The sequence below is a fragment of the Tenrec ecaudatus genome, chromosome 7 (genome assembly GCF_050624435.1).
Source record: "Tenrec ecaudatus isolate mTenEca1 chromosome 7, mTenEca1.hap1, whole genome shotgun sequence".
Taxonomy (NCBI): Eukaryota; Metazoa; Chordata; class Mammalia; order Afrosoricida; family Tenrecidae; genus Tenrec; species Tenrec ecaudatus.
In genome coordinates, this window is record NC_134536.1 from 146,666,403 (window position 1) to 146,684,005 (window position 17,603).

Genomic DNA, 17,603 nt, shown 5'->3' on the forward strand with positions numbered 1-17,603 from the left:
CACCCTATTGGACCTCCATCCCGGAGCCCCTCGTTCCACTTAACTGATTTCCCCACATTTATCTTCTAACCTACTGTCTCTTCATTAAGTGTGCCTACGGCTAACTGTAAGGAACCCCGGTAGCTGCTAACAGCAAGGTCAGTGGTTCAAACCCATCGGCCACTCCTCAGGAGAAAATAGAGGCTGTCTGCTCCCTTAAAGAATTTCAGCCTCACTAACCCACCCAAGGGGAGCGGGTATTGTTTTTATCTCCACAGGGAAAGAGGGACCAGACTTCAACCCAATGCTCCAAGATGTGAATGCAGCATGCCAGCATGCAGTAGGGAACCAGTGGAGAGGTTTGGGGGGCCGGCCCCAATCCCAACTACTAAATGGACACCTGCCCCTCCCCCCAGAAGAATTTATTTCAAAGGGCGGCATTGAATCTGAAGCTCCGGGAGAGGGACATATATGATCAGAGCACACGGGAGCAGAGGAAGGGGAACGAGGAGAGTGGATCACATCCTGGACCACCAGGCCATGAGGACAATATTTCCAATTAGAACAGCCAGTTCACAGAGAGGACCACATGGCCAGCCCCACTAGGAGACATGGCACCCCTCACTGACTCATAGCCCTACAGAGGACAACAATGGAGACACAGTGTGGGAATTGCACCCAATATGATCCTGCCACACTGAGGCAAAACAATAAAGGGGTGCAACAGCAAGGGATTGGAGTGGCGAGGTCCCCAGGGAATGCTGAAGGTGGACTTTGGAGCCAGCATGGTGCCCCAACAGACTGGACTGGAAAACACTCCTAAAGGCCAACAAACAATCCTTGAACTAACTACAAGCTTTTCTTTCTTACTGTGTTTTGTTTTGGTTTTTGTCATTGGTTTGTTGTTGTTTTGCTGTATATTGTTGCTTGGTTTTGCTCTGTCTTGTTTTTGTGCATGTTATTACCTCCTCAGGTCTGGCTAAATAAGATAGGCTGAATGAACAATCTGGAGGAGAAAACAATGGAACCAACAGTTCCGGGGGACATGGGAGAGGGGGAAGTGGGGGGAAAGGTAGTGGTGTTAACAAACCCAGGGACAAGGGAACAAGTGACCCAAATCGGAGGTGAGGAGGGTGTGGGAGGCTTGGTAGGGCATGATCAAGGGTAATGTAACCAAGAGGAATTGCTGAAACCCTGGTGGGGACTGAGCATGATAGTGGGAAAGGAGGAAAGTCAAAAAAGAAAATAGAGGAAAGAGCTGGGAGGCAAACGGCATTTATAGAGGTCTAGATAAAGACATGTACATAGGCAAATATGTTTATATATGAGGATGGGGAAATAGATCTGTTAGGCAGCTTAGCCTAGGTAATTGGGAAGTCCATTTACGCATGCCCAGGAGAACCAGCAAAGGACAAAGCTGGATTTTCCCGCCAGTGGGTGGAGATGGGTGTTACACCTGGAGCAGCCCACCTGGGCCAGGTTACTACAATTCAGCCAAAGGGATCGACCTGGGGTCGTTCACCACGACTCCCCCAGGAACCCTTAAGAAGGCAGGAACCGAGAGGGAGAGGGTCTTGCTTGGGTGGTCTGGTCATCTCCGTGGGAGTGGAGAGATCCTTGGGTGTCCCGGAGCAGTCTCTGCCAGGCCGCATGGTCAAAGGAATCCTATGGGTGCCGCATAAAACCTGATGCTTCTTTGAACTTTCATTAAATTCACTTGGATCACGAGCCTGACTTCAGCATAAAATCTTTCTCGCGCGGAGCCAAGGACCGAGGCTGAAATCTAGTCCCGGAGAGAGAGACCTTACAGATCTATGTGCATATATTTATAGGTTTAGTATTAAGGTAGCAGAAGGACTTTGGGCCTCCACTCAAGTACTCCCTCAATGCAAGAATACTTTCTTCTTTTAAATTGACACTCTATGAGACTCACCTTCCTGATACAACTGCTGAAAACAAAGCGGGTGAATAAGCAAATGTGGTGAAGAAAGCTGATGGTGCCCGGCTATCAAAAGATAATAGCGTCTGAGGTCTTAAAGGCTTAAAGGTAAACAAACGGCCATCTAGCTCAGAAGCAACAAAGCCCACATGGAAGAAGCACACCAACCTGTGTGATCAAGAGGTGCCGAAGCCATCACTTATCAGGCATCAAAGAACAAAAATTCATATCATTGTGTGCTCACCTCCCTGATTTGAATGCTGAAGACAAATGGGTGCATAAGCAAATGTGGTGAAGAAAGCTGATGGTGGTTGGCTATAAAGTCGGGGTCTTAAAGGTTTGAAGGTAAACAAGCAGCCATCTAGCTCAGAAGCAAAAAAAAGCCCACATGGACAAAGCACGCCAGCCTGTGCGATCACGAGGTGTTGAAGGGATCAGGTATCAGGCATCATCAGAACAAAAAATTATATCATAGTGAATGAGGGGTGGAGTGCAGAGTGGAGACCCAAAGTCCATTTGTGGGCCACTGGACAACACCCCCTTACAGAAGGGTCTCAGGGAGGAGATAAGCCAGTCAGGGTGCGATGTAGCAATGATGAAAAATACAACTTTCCTTAAGTTCCTAAATGCTTCCTCCTCCCCCACTATCATGATCCCAATTCTACCTTGCAAGTCTGCCTAGACCAGAGGATGTACACTGGTACAGATGGAAACTGGAAACACAGGGAATCAAGGACGGATGATCCCTTCAGGACCAGTGGTGTGAGTGGTGATGCTGGGAGGGTAGAGGGAGGATGGGTTGGAAACGGGGAACCGATTACAAGGATCTACATGTGACCTCCTCTCTGGGGGACGGACAACAGAGGGGTGGGTGAAGGGAGACATCGGACAGGGAAAGACATGGCAAAATAATAATTTATAAATTATCAAGGGTTCATGAGGGAGGGGGGAACAGGGAGGAAGGGAAAAAATGAGGACCTGATGCTAGGGGCTTAGGTGGAGAGCAAATGTTTTGAGAATGATGAGGGCAATGAATGTGCGGATGTGCTTTACATAATTGATGTGTATATGGATTGTGATGGGAGTTGTATGAGTCCCTAATAAAAAGATTCTTTAAAAATCTGTTGTGCTTCCATACACCAGCAGCAAACAATCGGAAAAGGAAAGAAAGAGAACAACTCCATTTCTAATACCATCTAAACAACTAAAGGACTGAGGAATAATTTTTTTAAATAAATCATTTTATTGGGGCTCATACAACTCTTATCAGAATCCATACATACATCAATTGAGTAAAGCACCCTTATACATTCGTTGTCCTCATCATTCTCAAAATTCGTCTTCCACTTGGGTTCCTGGAATCAGCTTTTTCCTTTTTTTCCCCTCCCCTCCCTCCCCGCTCCCCCTCCCCCTCCCCCATGAACCCTTAATAGTTTATAAATTATTATTTTATCTTATCTTACACTGCCCCGCGTCTCTCCTCACCCACCGTCCCATTGCCCATTTCTCAGAAAGGAGGTTACATGTAGATGGGACTGAGGAATAATTTAATGAGGGAGACAACACTAAAAATACTTCTGAGAGAATTTAAAGAAGACATAAACAAATTAGAAGGCTTAATATTGTTAAGATGACAATATGACCAAAGTAATCTGCAATCCCTATAAAAATTCCAACAGCTTTTATGTTCCTTTTAGGGGAACGGAAAGTCAATTCTCAAATTCACATGATTGCAAAGGGCCTCAAATAGTAAAAATGATCTTGAAAAAAAGAAGAACAAAATAGGAGGTTTCAAAATAAAATAAAAAATAAATTTTTAAAAATAGGAAGTTTCATCCTTTCCAATTTAAAAATGTACTGTAACGTTGTTAGGCAGACTAGCGCAGGGATGGGATGTCCCTTAAGCCATGCCCAGAGAGCCAGGCAAGGGAACAAAGAGCAGGGCACTACACATGCTCAGTGGCTCAGGTTTCCCACCAGTGGAATTGGGTGGGTGCTAAACCTGGATCGGCCCAGCTGAGCCAGGTGAATTCAATTCAGCCAATGGGGTGACCTGGGGTCGTCCACCATGCCTCCCCCTGAAATCCATGAAAAGGGAGGGGTGGCGGAAGGGGAGGGAGAGGGGGAGAAGGGAGAGAGAGAAAGAGAGAGATCTAACAGAGAGTCGCAGAGAAGGAGAGATCTTTGCATGACGCTGAGCAGCTTCAGCCTGGCTGCATGGTTGGGAGGAGTCCTATGGGTGCCGTGTAAAACCTGAATCTTCTTCTACCTCTCATCAAACTCACTTGGATCACGAACCAGGTCCCGCCGTGAATTCTTTCTAACGAGGTACAACTCGATCTCCCGAGAGATCTAACAAAGCCACAATCATCAAAATAGTGTGGTACTCCTAAGAGGGCAGGCCAAGGAGTAGAAATGAGAATCAAGAAATACACCCATACACCTATGGTAACTTGTGATTTGACAATTATGTGAATGGGGGAAGACTCACTTATTCAATACACAGTGCTATGACCACTGAGTCGCCACATGCAAAGGAATGAAGGCAAATGGACCGATACCTTACATCATGTATGTGGAATTATAAAGAGACTTCTCCCCAGCTTTGTCTCCCCAAAGACATGTCAAACACTAGAGCCTATTTGCCAGCATATGGTGGGAGGCCAGATGCTTGGAGACATCCTCCCTGAAGGCAGTCATTGGCCAGACAACTGTCTGCTCCCAGGGCAGGTAGAGGCCCCCCCTCCCTGCTGTTAAGGACAATGGGCTAGTTCTCCCTAAATGCTTGTGACCATTAGCTTGGTTCCCATAGGTAGAGTTTACACCCTACTGATAATGGTTTCTATGGAGACCCAGAAAACAGGTCAAACCAGCTCAGTGACATTCAAAGTTAGGCTACCATCCTGAATCTAGGATCCACCCTTGTCACATGTGTGCCCCCAATCCCTCCTCTTCCTATTGTGTATATCCCTAGATTGTCCCCCTCTCATTGCTGTATACCCTACAGTGCAACTCCTTCCTGTGATGTATGTCTTTACCTGTAATTACTGGTATTGCACATCCCCCAAAGATATATAGGCCTGGGTTAGCAATAAAGAGCTCTCTTCGGTTCCCTTCTTGGCCTCTCCTCAGTTCTCCCTTTCCTTCTCCCCTTTGCTGGCTCCCCTGTTCCCTTTCCCTTTGTCCTCCCCCCTCCCCCTATCTCCACATGGACCACCAAGTGTGGCTGAGGTGAGCATGCTACTATGAAATGTGTCTGACTCAATTATTTCAATCTGTCTTCTATCTCTCGTGTTCTCTAGGACTTTACTATAACCTTTATCTATTTTAACCGTACAATTGAATCTATCGAACCCACCATTAGTTGTGGGGGCTGGCCCTCCCCCCCACATGTATCAAATGGATCAATGACCTGAAGGTAAAACTAAAATCATATAACCTTAGAAGAAAGCAAAGCTAAAGCTTCAGATCTTATTCTGGACAATGAATTTTTACCTATGACATAAAAGTCATCTAAATCAGAATAGAACAAACATAATCTCCATTTGCATATGACATGAGCTTGTGTACACAGAAAATTCTGAAGAATTCATAACAGCTACTCCAAAAAATTGGATGAGAGGGGAAATATATATATATATATATATATATATATATATATATATATATATATATATATATCCATACACACGTAACAAGGAAGCAGGTGGACTTGGGTCTCTACTTGAATTTTGCTACAGTACAAGAACTGTTGGTTCTAATAATTTGGCACTTTATGATAGTCACCTTTCCAACATGATTGCTGAAGACGATGAGGGTACATAAGCTAATGGGGTGAAGAAAGCTGACGGTACCCAGCTATCAAAAGGCAGAGCGTCTGGGGTTTTAAAGGCTTGTAGTTAAACAAGCAGCCATCTAGCAGGAAAGCAATAAAGTCCATATGGGAAAAGCACACCAACCTGTGTGATCATAAGGTGTCAACAGCAAGAGGTATCAGAATTTCAAAAACATGCAACCATATTGATGTGAAGGGGGAATGGATGTAGAAGACCCCAAAATGCACCAAGAATTGGACAGGCTCTCTCAGAGGGACCACATGGAATGGAAGAGAAATCCAGAGAGCAGTGTGGCAATGATGAACCACATAACTATCCTCTAGTTAAGATTTTATCCCCTTGCTACTAAAGTTTTTATTTGTTTTACCTCATTAATTGTTATATTTGCATATATCCATTTGCATATTTAAGATTGTTCGGACATGGAAGTCAAGATAGATAACTCTTTAGAAACAGCTAATAGGAGTAACAAGTCCCTGAGTGTATGGGAAGGGGTGGGGAGGGAATGGGGAGCTGACAGCATTGATGATGGGGTTGAACCACAGAACTGTACATGAATGGATATACTGGATTGTGTAAGATGTCAATAAAACTATGGATAAAAAAATCCAAACTCACTATCATCCAAATGACAACTCAGAGCAATCCTATGGGACAAGGTAGAATTGCCCTGGGAAGTTTCGGAGACTGTAATTCTTTACAAGAGTAGAAAGCCCCATCTTTCTCCTGAGTGGCAGCTGATGGTTTTGAACTGCTAACCTTGCACTTTGCAGCCCACTCTTAACCATTACGCCACCAGGGATCCTTCAAAAACGCTGCCAGAGCTAATGAAATAATTGGGCAAAATTCCAAAATCACATAATTTTCAAAATACATAAGCTACTAGCCCAAATTTAAAATAAAAACAAACCCAGAAACAAGTGCTGGAGAGGACATGGAGAGATTGGACCTTGAGTGCACTGTTGGTGGACTTGTCAATACATACAGCTAATGGGGAAAATGATATAGAGATACTTAAAGCTACTGGGAATTGAAATCACAGGTGATCCAGCGATACCACTATTAGGCATATACCCTAAAGAAATACAGACACAACACGAGTGGATGAATGCTCCCCCATGTTCATTGCAGCACAGTTCACAATAGCAAGAAACTGGAAGTAGCCCAAATGCCCAACAGTGGAAGAATAGAGAAGCTATGGTACAGACACTCAATGGAATATTACACCCCCCTGAAAAACGGTGGTGGAAGCACGAAACACCACATGACATTGAAGGACCTGGAAACCATTGTGCTGAGTGAAGTAAGCCAATCACAAAAGGACAAGCATTGTATGAGTCCACTACTATAAGGAGAAACACCAACTAAACAAATCTTAGAAGCCAATTCCTGAGCAAAAGGGGAGAAACCTACCTACCGGCCACGAACCACACATCACCTCCCTTTCATGCACTTCCCAAGAGCCACCTGGAGGGAGGAGACCTCACATGGTCTGGGGTCGACCCCCTGAAGAGGGGGAATGGGAGATGGCCATCCACAGGAGGCTGTACAGCATCGAGACAAGGCTGGGGCAAACCAATGGGCCCCACAGGAGGGGAGGAGACTCCTGTCTGAAAAGCAAATGAAGACCAGGGGAGGGAGCATCTACATTTTGGAAGAGACCCTCATAGCTCTGTTGGTGAGTGTGGTGGGTGACTGGGGAGAAGTCAACTCACATTGGGAAGGGATGCTAAACAAAGATTGTAGGGAAGTTAGGGGGACAATGGACCTGATTTCCTGTTCCTGGGTAGACTCTACAAATACATTTCTACCCAACCCTCGGTGAACCACACCATGGACTAAACACCATGATGACCTTGGACGCCGACCGTGCAGGCAGCACGGCAGAACACAGAGGCTGCACCAGAGGGGCTTAACATAGAGGTCCTGCTGAATGAACTGAGCTCTGCCTCGAAGTTGCCTGCACCCTTGGACTAGGGATGAGGGTACTCTGGTGGGAGAGGAAGCGGAGAGGGGCTGCTCCTGGGCTGGGGAAGCACCAGTCATTAGACCTTGGGGGAAACCCCCAGCCTGGTGGATGTCCAATGGAAAAGGACACCACATATTTATTACCTCGATGCCTCCCTAACAGTGGCACGACAGGTTTGGATCTATTGTGTCGGGACCTGCACTTGGAAGAACTGATCAAGGAAGGCTGCCCCTAACACCAAGATGGAGGGTGAACTGCCAGGCAAGAACTCATGGCAGCTCAGAGTGGATCTGTTCTCCCACAGACTCCTCAAACCGACGGTGGGGGTCATTGGGAAAATTAATTAGTTGCCAGTTCAATCGCCTTACACCCCAGGGGCATGATTGACAATGTACTTTTTGTTTACTGGGGTTTTTGTTTTCCTGCCTTTAGCTTGAGTGTTTTTTGTTTCTTGTTTTGGGGATTTTTTTTTAAGTGTTCTGTTTTGTTTCCCCCTTTATTTGTTTTCTAGTGGATTTGCTGCTGTTGGTGTTTTGATTTTGTCATAAGACAACTGCCAAAATAAACCAGAGTCATGTATAACCAACCCATGGGGGGAGCACATGGATTCTGGGCTCCCATTGAACTCTTAGCCCCAATCCAAGAACAGTTAGTTCTGATCACATGACCCGGCAGGATACATGCCTTCAGGAAATGATCACTGAAGATAAGGGTGCTACAGCAAAGTGTGGTGAAGAAAGCAGATGGTGCCCAGCTATCGATCACAATAGTGTCTGGGGTCTTAAAGGCTTACATTCAAGCAAGCAGCCATCTAAGTGAGGAGTCAACTAGATCCACATGGAAGAAGCACACCAGCTGTGTGATCCAGAGATGACGAAGGGAAAATTATCAGAGCTAAAACTGTGAACACCCAATTTGTGGCAGGCTATGGAGGGCAGCGGGAACTCCAAACCCATCTGCAGAGTGTCTAGTCAGATTAAGTCCCTGGCAGATCCCCTCTAGCCACTGGCAAAGGTCTGGAACAGCCTTACTATCAAACATAGAACACTATAATGCTGATTGTGCTGGGTCAAACTTGATAGCTGGCTAGTTGACCTCCATCTAGAGAGTCTAGACCCAACCTAAATTTTGTTCTAGGTGCAAGGATCTCTTGCTTGTTGCATGACAAAAGTTTCTTCCGTGACCTTTAACATATTGGTGATGGTCTTTTCTTTCGTACCCATTGTTTGTATTTTTATCTTTACATTACTCTTGTTTTATCCTTACTAAATAAAAAAAATACAAAATGAGTTTTAAAATACATGTTAGATTTCATCAAAATTAAAGAAAAAAAGTTCATTAAGAAAGTAAAGAAATGGGTGTCAACTAAATCCACATGGAAAACACACCAGCCTGTGTGTTCCAAGGACTGTCAATAATAGAATTCACATCTAAAGAAGGGACTGGCATTAGAGCTTAAATTGTGAACACCTGGTTTGCAGAAGGCAATGGATGACGGTGAAAGCCCAAATTCCATCTGCAGGGTCCACACATAGATTAAGCTTCCAAAAACATCCTTCTGTCACCGTTAAGGGATATGATTAGCCCTATTATCAGACAGAGAGCATTATAAAGTCAGTTATGGCCAACGTACATAGGCTAAAATGTAAACTCTGATCATTTGATCCCCTGTCCACCATTTCAAAGCTACTTGTTTGTTTGCTATTTTTAAGTGAAGAGGAAATACATGTGGATGAAGCCCCTGAATAATCCCCTCTGAGCCTGCAACAGGGATGTGAGCAGCCTGCTGGCACGCAGGGTGCACTGGAAGGTGGACTGCTGCAGATGCAGTCGGGCTAAAATCTAGCACCCTATCATTTGATCTCCCTTATGATCCATGTAAATTCACTCTAGTTTTTAATATCTTCTGCTTTCTTTTCAATTGAGGTTCCTATCTTTTCTTTTCAAACCATTTTATTAAGAGCTAATCCAGACAACCATTCCGTAGTTCAGTCACATCAAGCAGTATTGTAAAATTGCTACCAAAATTAGTTTCAAAACATTTTCTTCCTTCTTGAACTCCTTGATATGAGCTCATCAATCCTGGCTTTTCATATACCGAAAAACAGTTAAAAACACAGAGCAAAGATTCAAGATTGCTACCCACAGTAACAAACTACAACAGAGATAAATCCCAATATGGGGGGAAAAACACCAGAAAATATTAAAAACCATCAAGCACAAAATATATCAGAGAGGGGATCAGGATCGAGTGACAAGGTTTGAACTGTTCGAATTGGATTTATCATTTTAATCTACTATAGTCGTTCCTCCAACACTCTCTGTCAGGTAACCAGGTCATCCCCCTGTCTCCATGGTGGTCAAGAGGGCAAGCACTGGAGGCTTAGTCCCTATTGTAGATCCTGCAAATGTTTCTGGGGCTTCCACTGCCATCCACAGCCTCCTGCAAGTCAGGGTCTCACCATTTCAATTCGGATACTACTCTCTTCTTCTTCGGATTTGGATTCGATAATTTACATTGCAAGGATCACACATGTTGGTGTGCTTCCTCCGGGTGGGCTTAGGAGATATCTCACTTAGATGGCTGTTTGCTTGGAAGACCACAGACACTGTTCTATCTGATACCGGGTACCATCACATTTCTGCACCACAGAAATTTTGCTATAGCACTCCTATCTTCAGTGTTTCCTTCATGAGGGTGAGTACTGAGCGGGGCCATTATGTAAGAACTAATTGCTCTTAGGTTGAAGCTATGATTAAGTGGGAACCCAAAATCCATTCATGATCTATGGTTTGCAATTGGCTCTGGCTCACCTTAGAGACATCCCTGTTAATTTACAATTGAGGTTTTTATCTGTTTTATAACTTTGTTATTGTTGTTAGCTTTTTTGATTTTTAATGTTTCTCTATATAAGAAATGTAGGATAGGTAAATCTAGAGATGGTAACTGGATTAATGGTTCCTGGGGGTATGGCAGGGGAGGGTGGTGGGAAATGGAGAGCTAATAAGGATGGGTACTACACTAAAGAAAATGCCCTAAACCTGTGGTGATAATTGTACAACTGTGATTGAACTTACTGCATTGTTTATGTGAGTAGATGCCAATAAAACTGTTAGGAAAAAAGTAAAGATTTCATCAACCTATAGAGCAGAAAGAAACCTAAACAACCTGTAGAACAGAAAGAAAACATTTGAAAATCTTGTATCCAATGATAAGGGTTTGATATCCAGAATAGATAAAGAATCCCTACAAATTCACAACAAAGACAATCCACCCACAGTCAAAATCGGCCAAAGACTCAAGCTGTGATTTCTACCAAGAGGCTATCTACACATGGCCAAGCAGCACGTGAAGAGCTGACCGACAGCATGAACCATGTATTCTTTATGTGTGCCACGGAGTCGAAGCAAACTGACGGCAACTCTAAGGAGCCCTGTTGATGTAGGGGGGTCACACGTTGGGCTGCTAACCTCAAGGTCAGCAGTTTGAAACCACCAGCCACTTGTTGGGAGAAAGGTGAGGCTTTGTACTCCAGTACAGATTCCAGGAACAGTTCTGTTCTGTCCGACAGGGTCTCCATGAGTCAGAAATGACTCCATGGCTGTGTTTGACTCTTTCTTTCTTTTTTCAGGAGCCCTAGTGGCTGTGGAATAGGCACTGGACTGCCAGCAAGTCAACAATTCAAACCCACCTCCTGTTCCAGGCGAGGATGAGGCTTCCAGGAAAGACTGACAGTCCTGACACCAAGGGCTCAAGTAGAAGGAAAATGTTTTGAGAATGATGACGGCAACGCATGTGTAAATGTGCTCAGCACAGTGGATGGATGGATTGTGATGAGAGGTGTATGAGCCCCCCAATAAAATGATTTTTAAAATAAAAATAATAAATTTTAAAAAGAAGAAAATCTTATAGGACTGAAATAAAAATAAATAAAGACCAGCAATCTTGGAGACCCCGCACTGGGTCGCCGGAGTGGGAGCTGCGGTGACAGCAGTGGGCTTGGGTGGGTATGGAACGAAGCAGAACTGCCCCGTCGGGTCTCCTCCACTGCCCTCTTTGGGGCAAGACAGCCTGGAAGCTAATGGGGAGGGAAGGTCAGCGGTTTGAAACAACCAGCTCTGAAACCGGACAAAGATGACATGGTGGCACGCATGTAGATTTCATCTTGGAAACCCTGTGGGCTTCAGGGGCTCTAAACCCCCATGGGAGCAGAGAGCTTCAAGTTTCTCCCTTGGATAGGCTTGTGGTTTTGAACCACTGAACAACTCGTAACTCACTATGCCACCATGGCTCTGGTCGCTAAGTCATTCATAAACACAAACATAGCAACCCTATCGCCCTATCGGACATTGTCGAATGGCCCCAAAGGGTTCTGAGACTGTAATTCTTTACTGGACTGGAAAGCCTCCGTTTTCTCCGGAGGAGCGGCTGGTGGGTTAGAAGCGTAACTTGCAGGTCACAGCCCAATGGCCTAACCCACTGCGACACGAGGGCTCCTTTATCAGTCATTAAGCGCAGTGACATCAAGTACATTCTGGCTCTGTGGGCTTCCATGACTGCAACCCTTTACAGGAGAGGAAAGCCTCATCTTTCTCCCACAGAGCTGCTGGTGATTTCAAACTGCTGACCCTGGCATTAGCAGCCCAATTCATAAACTCTTCAGTCACCAAGGTTCCTTCATTAGTCATTGCTGGGCTAGCCAGTCAGTCCCAACCCATAGCAACCCCGTGTTCCACAGAAAAAAACATTGCCCAGTCCGGTACCAGCCTCACAATTGTTCTCATGTCTGAACCCATGGTGGCAGCAATGGGGTCAACCCATCTGGTCACAGGTCTTCTCTTTCTCTGCCCCTCTACTTTCCCAAGCAGGGTGCCCTTCCCCAAGGACTAGTCTCTCCTGACGACATGGTCAAAGCTTCTCCATCCCTGAATCTAAGGAGCATTTGGGCTATACTTCCTTCAAGACATACTTATTTGCTCTTTTTGGCAGTCCATGGCACTTTCAATACGCTTGGCCAGCACCAAGTTCAAATGCAGATGCTTCTGGGGTCTTCCTCCTTTTCAGGGTCCTGCTTTCACATGGATAGGAGGCGACTGAAACATCTTGACTTGGGTCAGGCACACTTTAGTCCTCAAAGTTGCATGGGAGCCTTTCAATACTTTAACGAGATGCAGCACAGATTGACATTAGGGAAATTCAAATTAAAACCACAATGAGATATTGCATCACACCCACTAGGATAGATCTGGTCAGGAAAAAATGTCAACTATGTTTTGAGAATGATGATTGCAACAAATGTACATATGTTTCTGACACAATGGATGTATGTATGGATTGTGATAAGAATTGTACGAGCCCCCAATAAAATGATTTTTTAAAAAAGAAAGAAAAAATGTCAACTAACAAGCGTTGGTAAGGATATGGAGAAATTGAAACCCTTTTGTACTGCCGGTGGGAATGTAAAATGGGACAGCCTCTGTGTTCCTCAAAAGTTACATGGACCCAGCGAGTCCATTCCTAGGTATACAGCATAGCCTAGATACTTGAAAGTAAGGACTCAAACAGACACGTGTTGCCAATATTCCTGTCTTAGTATTAAGAAGCGCCAAAAGTACAGAGAGGAACCGGAAACACAGGGAATCCAAGAGAGATGATCCCTTCAGGACCAGTGGTGACAGTGGTGATACGGGGAGGGTAGAGGGAAGGTGGGGTAGAAAGTAGGTGGGGTAGAAAGGGGGAACTGATTATAAGGATCTACATATAACCCCCCACCCCAGGGGATGGACAACAGAAAAGTGGGTGAGGGGAGACGTTGGACAGTGTAAGATATGACAAAACAATAGTAATTTATACATTATCAAGGGTTCATGAGGGAGGGATGAGCGGGGATGGAGGGGGGAAATAAGGAGCTGATATCAAGGGCTTAAGTAGAAAGCAATGTTTTGAGACTGATGATGGCAACAAATGTACAAATGTGCTTGACACAATGGATGGATGTATGGATTGTGATAAGAATTGTATGAGCCCCCAATAAAATGATTAACAACAAAAAAAGAAAAGCCAAAATGCAAAAACAACTCAACTGTCCATTAAATGAATAAATATCTTGTCTATTCACTCATCCGCACATTCAGCCATAGAGAGAAGGGACATCCTGCTACATGCTATCACATGGATGAACTCTGAAAACATGCTAACTGACAAAGATGCTAGATGTTATTATATCACTTATCAAGACTAGGTAAATTCACAGAAACCGAAGTTCATTAATTGCTCTGTGGGAGAAAGAAGAGGCTGTCTGCTCCCGTCGTGAGTGCAAGTCTCGGAAACACAAAGGGGTGCTTGTCCTCCGTGCTCTGAAGAGAATAACAGCAGTGAATTAGTTTGGGGTTGTTTTCTTTATAAGTAAGGGAGGGAATCCGTTGAGGGGGGTACCAATTTTCTATTTTGAAATAACATAAAATTTAAATGAATAGTGGTGATAGCATAACCTGATGAATGTTGCTGTCACCAAACTGTATTCTTAAAAATGGCATTTTCGGTTATATATCTTTCACCATAATAAAATTTGTCAATATATTTTGGAAGACAGCTACTTGGTCAACTCATTCCAAAGAAAGGTGACCTAACAGAATGCTCAAGTTATAGAACAGTATCATTAATATCATAAGAAAGTAAAATTTTGCTGAATATTATTTACAGACTGTTGCAGCAGTACATTGTGACAGGAGGCTGTCAGAGGGTTAGGCCTTACTCAGAAGAGGACTTGGAACAAGGACGAGGAAAAGCGCAGATTCTCTGAAACAGACGAGTCCATTACCTGGTGTTTTATTGACTATGCCAAATGCATTTGACTGTGTGGATCATATAAAAGTATGGGTAGTCTGAAAATAAATTAAACTCCGAAAAGGTGTGTGTCAGCGTTGTATCCTCTCACCATACTTACACATTCTGTATGCCAAGCAAGTAATTAGAAATGCTGGATTACAAGAAGAAAACTGCATCGGGATTGGAAGAAGGCTTGTCAACAACCTGTGATATGCAGGGCACACAACCTTGCTTGCTGAAAGTGAGGAAGACCTGAATCCCTTGCTGATGAAGACCGAGGATTGTAGTGGTCAGGGTGGATTACTACTCAATGTAAAGATCAAAATCCTCACAAACTGAGCAATAGGTAACGTCATGATCAATGGAGAAAGGGTAGAAGAGGTCAAGGGTTCGCCTTGCTTGGACCCACAATCAATGCCCATGGAAGCAGCAGTCCAGAAATCAAATGATGCATTGCATTGATATATCTGCTACACAAGACCCCTCAAATGTTGAAAAGCAAGAATGTGACTTTGAGGACTGACGTGCACCTGACCCAAGCCGTGTTATTTTCAATCCCCTCGTGCGCAGGTGAAAGTTGGACACAGAACAGGGAGGCCTGTTCTAAGCAGCCTGGGTGTATCTGAATGATGGCCCGGGGTGGGCAGTGTTTCATGGAGGGTCATTAAGAGTCAGAACTGACTCAGAGGCACCGGACATGGTTTCAGGTCAGGAAAGGCCAGGAAAGGCAAGAACGACAGCAGGACAGAACCGGGCTCAAAACAGGCCCCAAGTCCCTCACAGCTCTGCTGTGCAGTGTGGTGGAAATTTCCTCCGAAACGGATAGTGGTGAAGGTCGCCTTGTGTAATGGATGTAATTAGCGTCACTGAGCACATACTGTTCAAGTAGAAAACGGTTTTGTGGTATTTTCACTACACACACGTCCACACCCCCGGAAATCACTGTGAACATGTGGGGCGGGAGGGAGAGCACACCCAAAAAGCGATGGGTGGGGCCACAAGCAGCCCGCGCAAGTGGCCAAGGGACCCGGGGAACCAGTGACTAGGCGGGCGTGGCCTGGGAGCTGAGGTCGCGGCAGGGACGCACCTGGTTCCAGCGCACAGTCCCCGCTAAGCCTAAGCCCACGCCCGCGGCCCGGAGCTGCTCCGGGGGCGAGGCGAGGACGTCGAACTCTCCGAAGAGTCTACTCACCGCTTGCCGCGGCCGGGAATTCCTGTAACTCCCTGCGCACGGCTTCCAAAGCCGCCTCCGCCATGACCCTGCCGTCATGAGTCCCGAAAGGCCCTCCCGAGTCCCCGCCCCGCCCCCACAAGGCCACGCCCCCAGATCACCGAGCTCCCGCCCACAGCGACATCCTGACCCAAGATCACCGAGGCCCCGGCCCACACCCAGACATCCCGCCCCCACATATCCCGCCCCTCAAGGCCACGCCCCCAGATCACCGAGCTCCCGCCCACAGCGACATCCAGCCCCAAGGCCCCGCCCCCGAGCCGCCCCGGGAGCGAGACCTCCTTCTACTTCACAGGCCCGCATCCCAAAGTAATAAAGGATTGTGTTTATTGACAATTCCATACATCAATACAAATGGACACGTTAAAAACAGCCCGCAGTCCATAAGAGCCCGAGGAGGAGGAAAGCGCCACGGCCAGGACAAAGGATAAGTTATAAATAAGGGCCCTCAATCCTGGGCGGGGCAAATCTGGAAGGGGTGGAGCTTGCCAGTGGCCTCAGACATTCAGAGGGGGATGGGCGCCAGCCTGACCCTAGCCAGCGGGGAGGGCCAGGCTAGAGCCATACTTTGGGTAGGATGTTGCTGCTGTGAGCTGAGGGATGACCAACCCTCACAGGGCTGCTGGCAGAGGCAGTCCTGCAGGGACCACCTTGGCCTTTATGAGGGCCCTAGGCCGTGGCCTCATTGCAGCTTACCCATGCAGGTGACTGGGGTGGTAGAAAGTGGGGTGACATAGGCTTTTATCTGTCAGGTGCAGAGCAGCTGATGTGACAGGGCCAGGCATCCTTCAGTGCCTGGTTCCCTTCCGCCTATGCAGTCAGCAGGGTCTGGAGGGCTATCCAAGCTGGTGGTGAGTGGCCTCTGCAGCCTGAAGCTGTGCTAAAGCTGCCCTGACCTTTCGGGGGCAGAGGGAAGCCACAGGGGCCAGAGACACACACTCTTCACCCAACTCTGACAACCAATGCTCATTACTTGGTCTCTCTCTGCTGCCTACCATACTTCACGTCTGTCCCCTCTTGATTCTAGTCACTGCCCCACCCATTCAATACTAATCTAGCCTCGCACCTCTGCCACTTACCTGGCCCACTTCCCACCTTTCCAGTGTGTCTCTTGGTCCCTAGGCCTCCTTATGCAACCTCCAGCACCTGGGGAGGCTCCTGCCTGCCAGACCAGGTTCCCCCGAAGCACCTCCCACTAGCTAGGCCGGGACACCAAGAATCCAGATTTGGGTTTAGTGTATCCCATCTCTTCTGTGCCAGTCGTTGAATTGTACACGAGCCAGGTGGTGAAGCTGGGGCAGGATGTGAGGCAGAATCAAGCACACAGCAGCCATTCAAGTACTCAAGCAAAGAACATGGAGCCACGTGCATGTGTGTGCGTGTGTGTGTGCACGTGTGCGTCTGCATGTAGGAAGGTTTCATCTCATAGCCAAGGTCCTTAGAAGGTGGCCTGTAAACCATAAGGAAATTCCCACACAAGCTTCTGACTGAGCCTCTCTCAGGATGCAGAGAGCAGGTACCCTCTAGACTACAGCAGCCTGGTGGGGACCAGGGTGGGAGAAGAGGGGGAGGCCTGAGGAAATGGGTCAGGCTGCTATGTTTGCCCAGCCAAGGGCTTACTGTCCTGCAGCAATGTCCACAGCTGGTTGCACCAGGGCTGGCTGAGGTGTGCGGGGGGAGGGGGGGCGGTGGACAGGTAACAGACAATGCTAGGGGTCTCTTAAGGGGGCATGGGAGTGGAATGTGGAGGCTCGGGCCCTGATACCAACCGGGGCCTCCTAAAGGCAAGGAATGCCCCGGAGGGTCAGTGGGCTGTGAAG

At 46.4% G+C, this 17,603-nt stretch overlaps 1 pseudogene; it reads right to left on the reverse strand.

Moving 5' to 3' along the window:
* Window positions 1-15,808, reverse strand: part of LOC142452540 (cytosolic phospholipase A2 beta-like) — a 32,470-nt pseudogene extending 16,662 nt beyond the window's left edge.
* Between the last annotated feature and the right edge of the window lie 1,795 nt (window positions 15,809-17,603).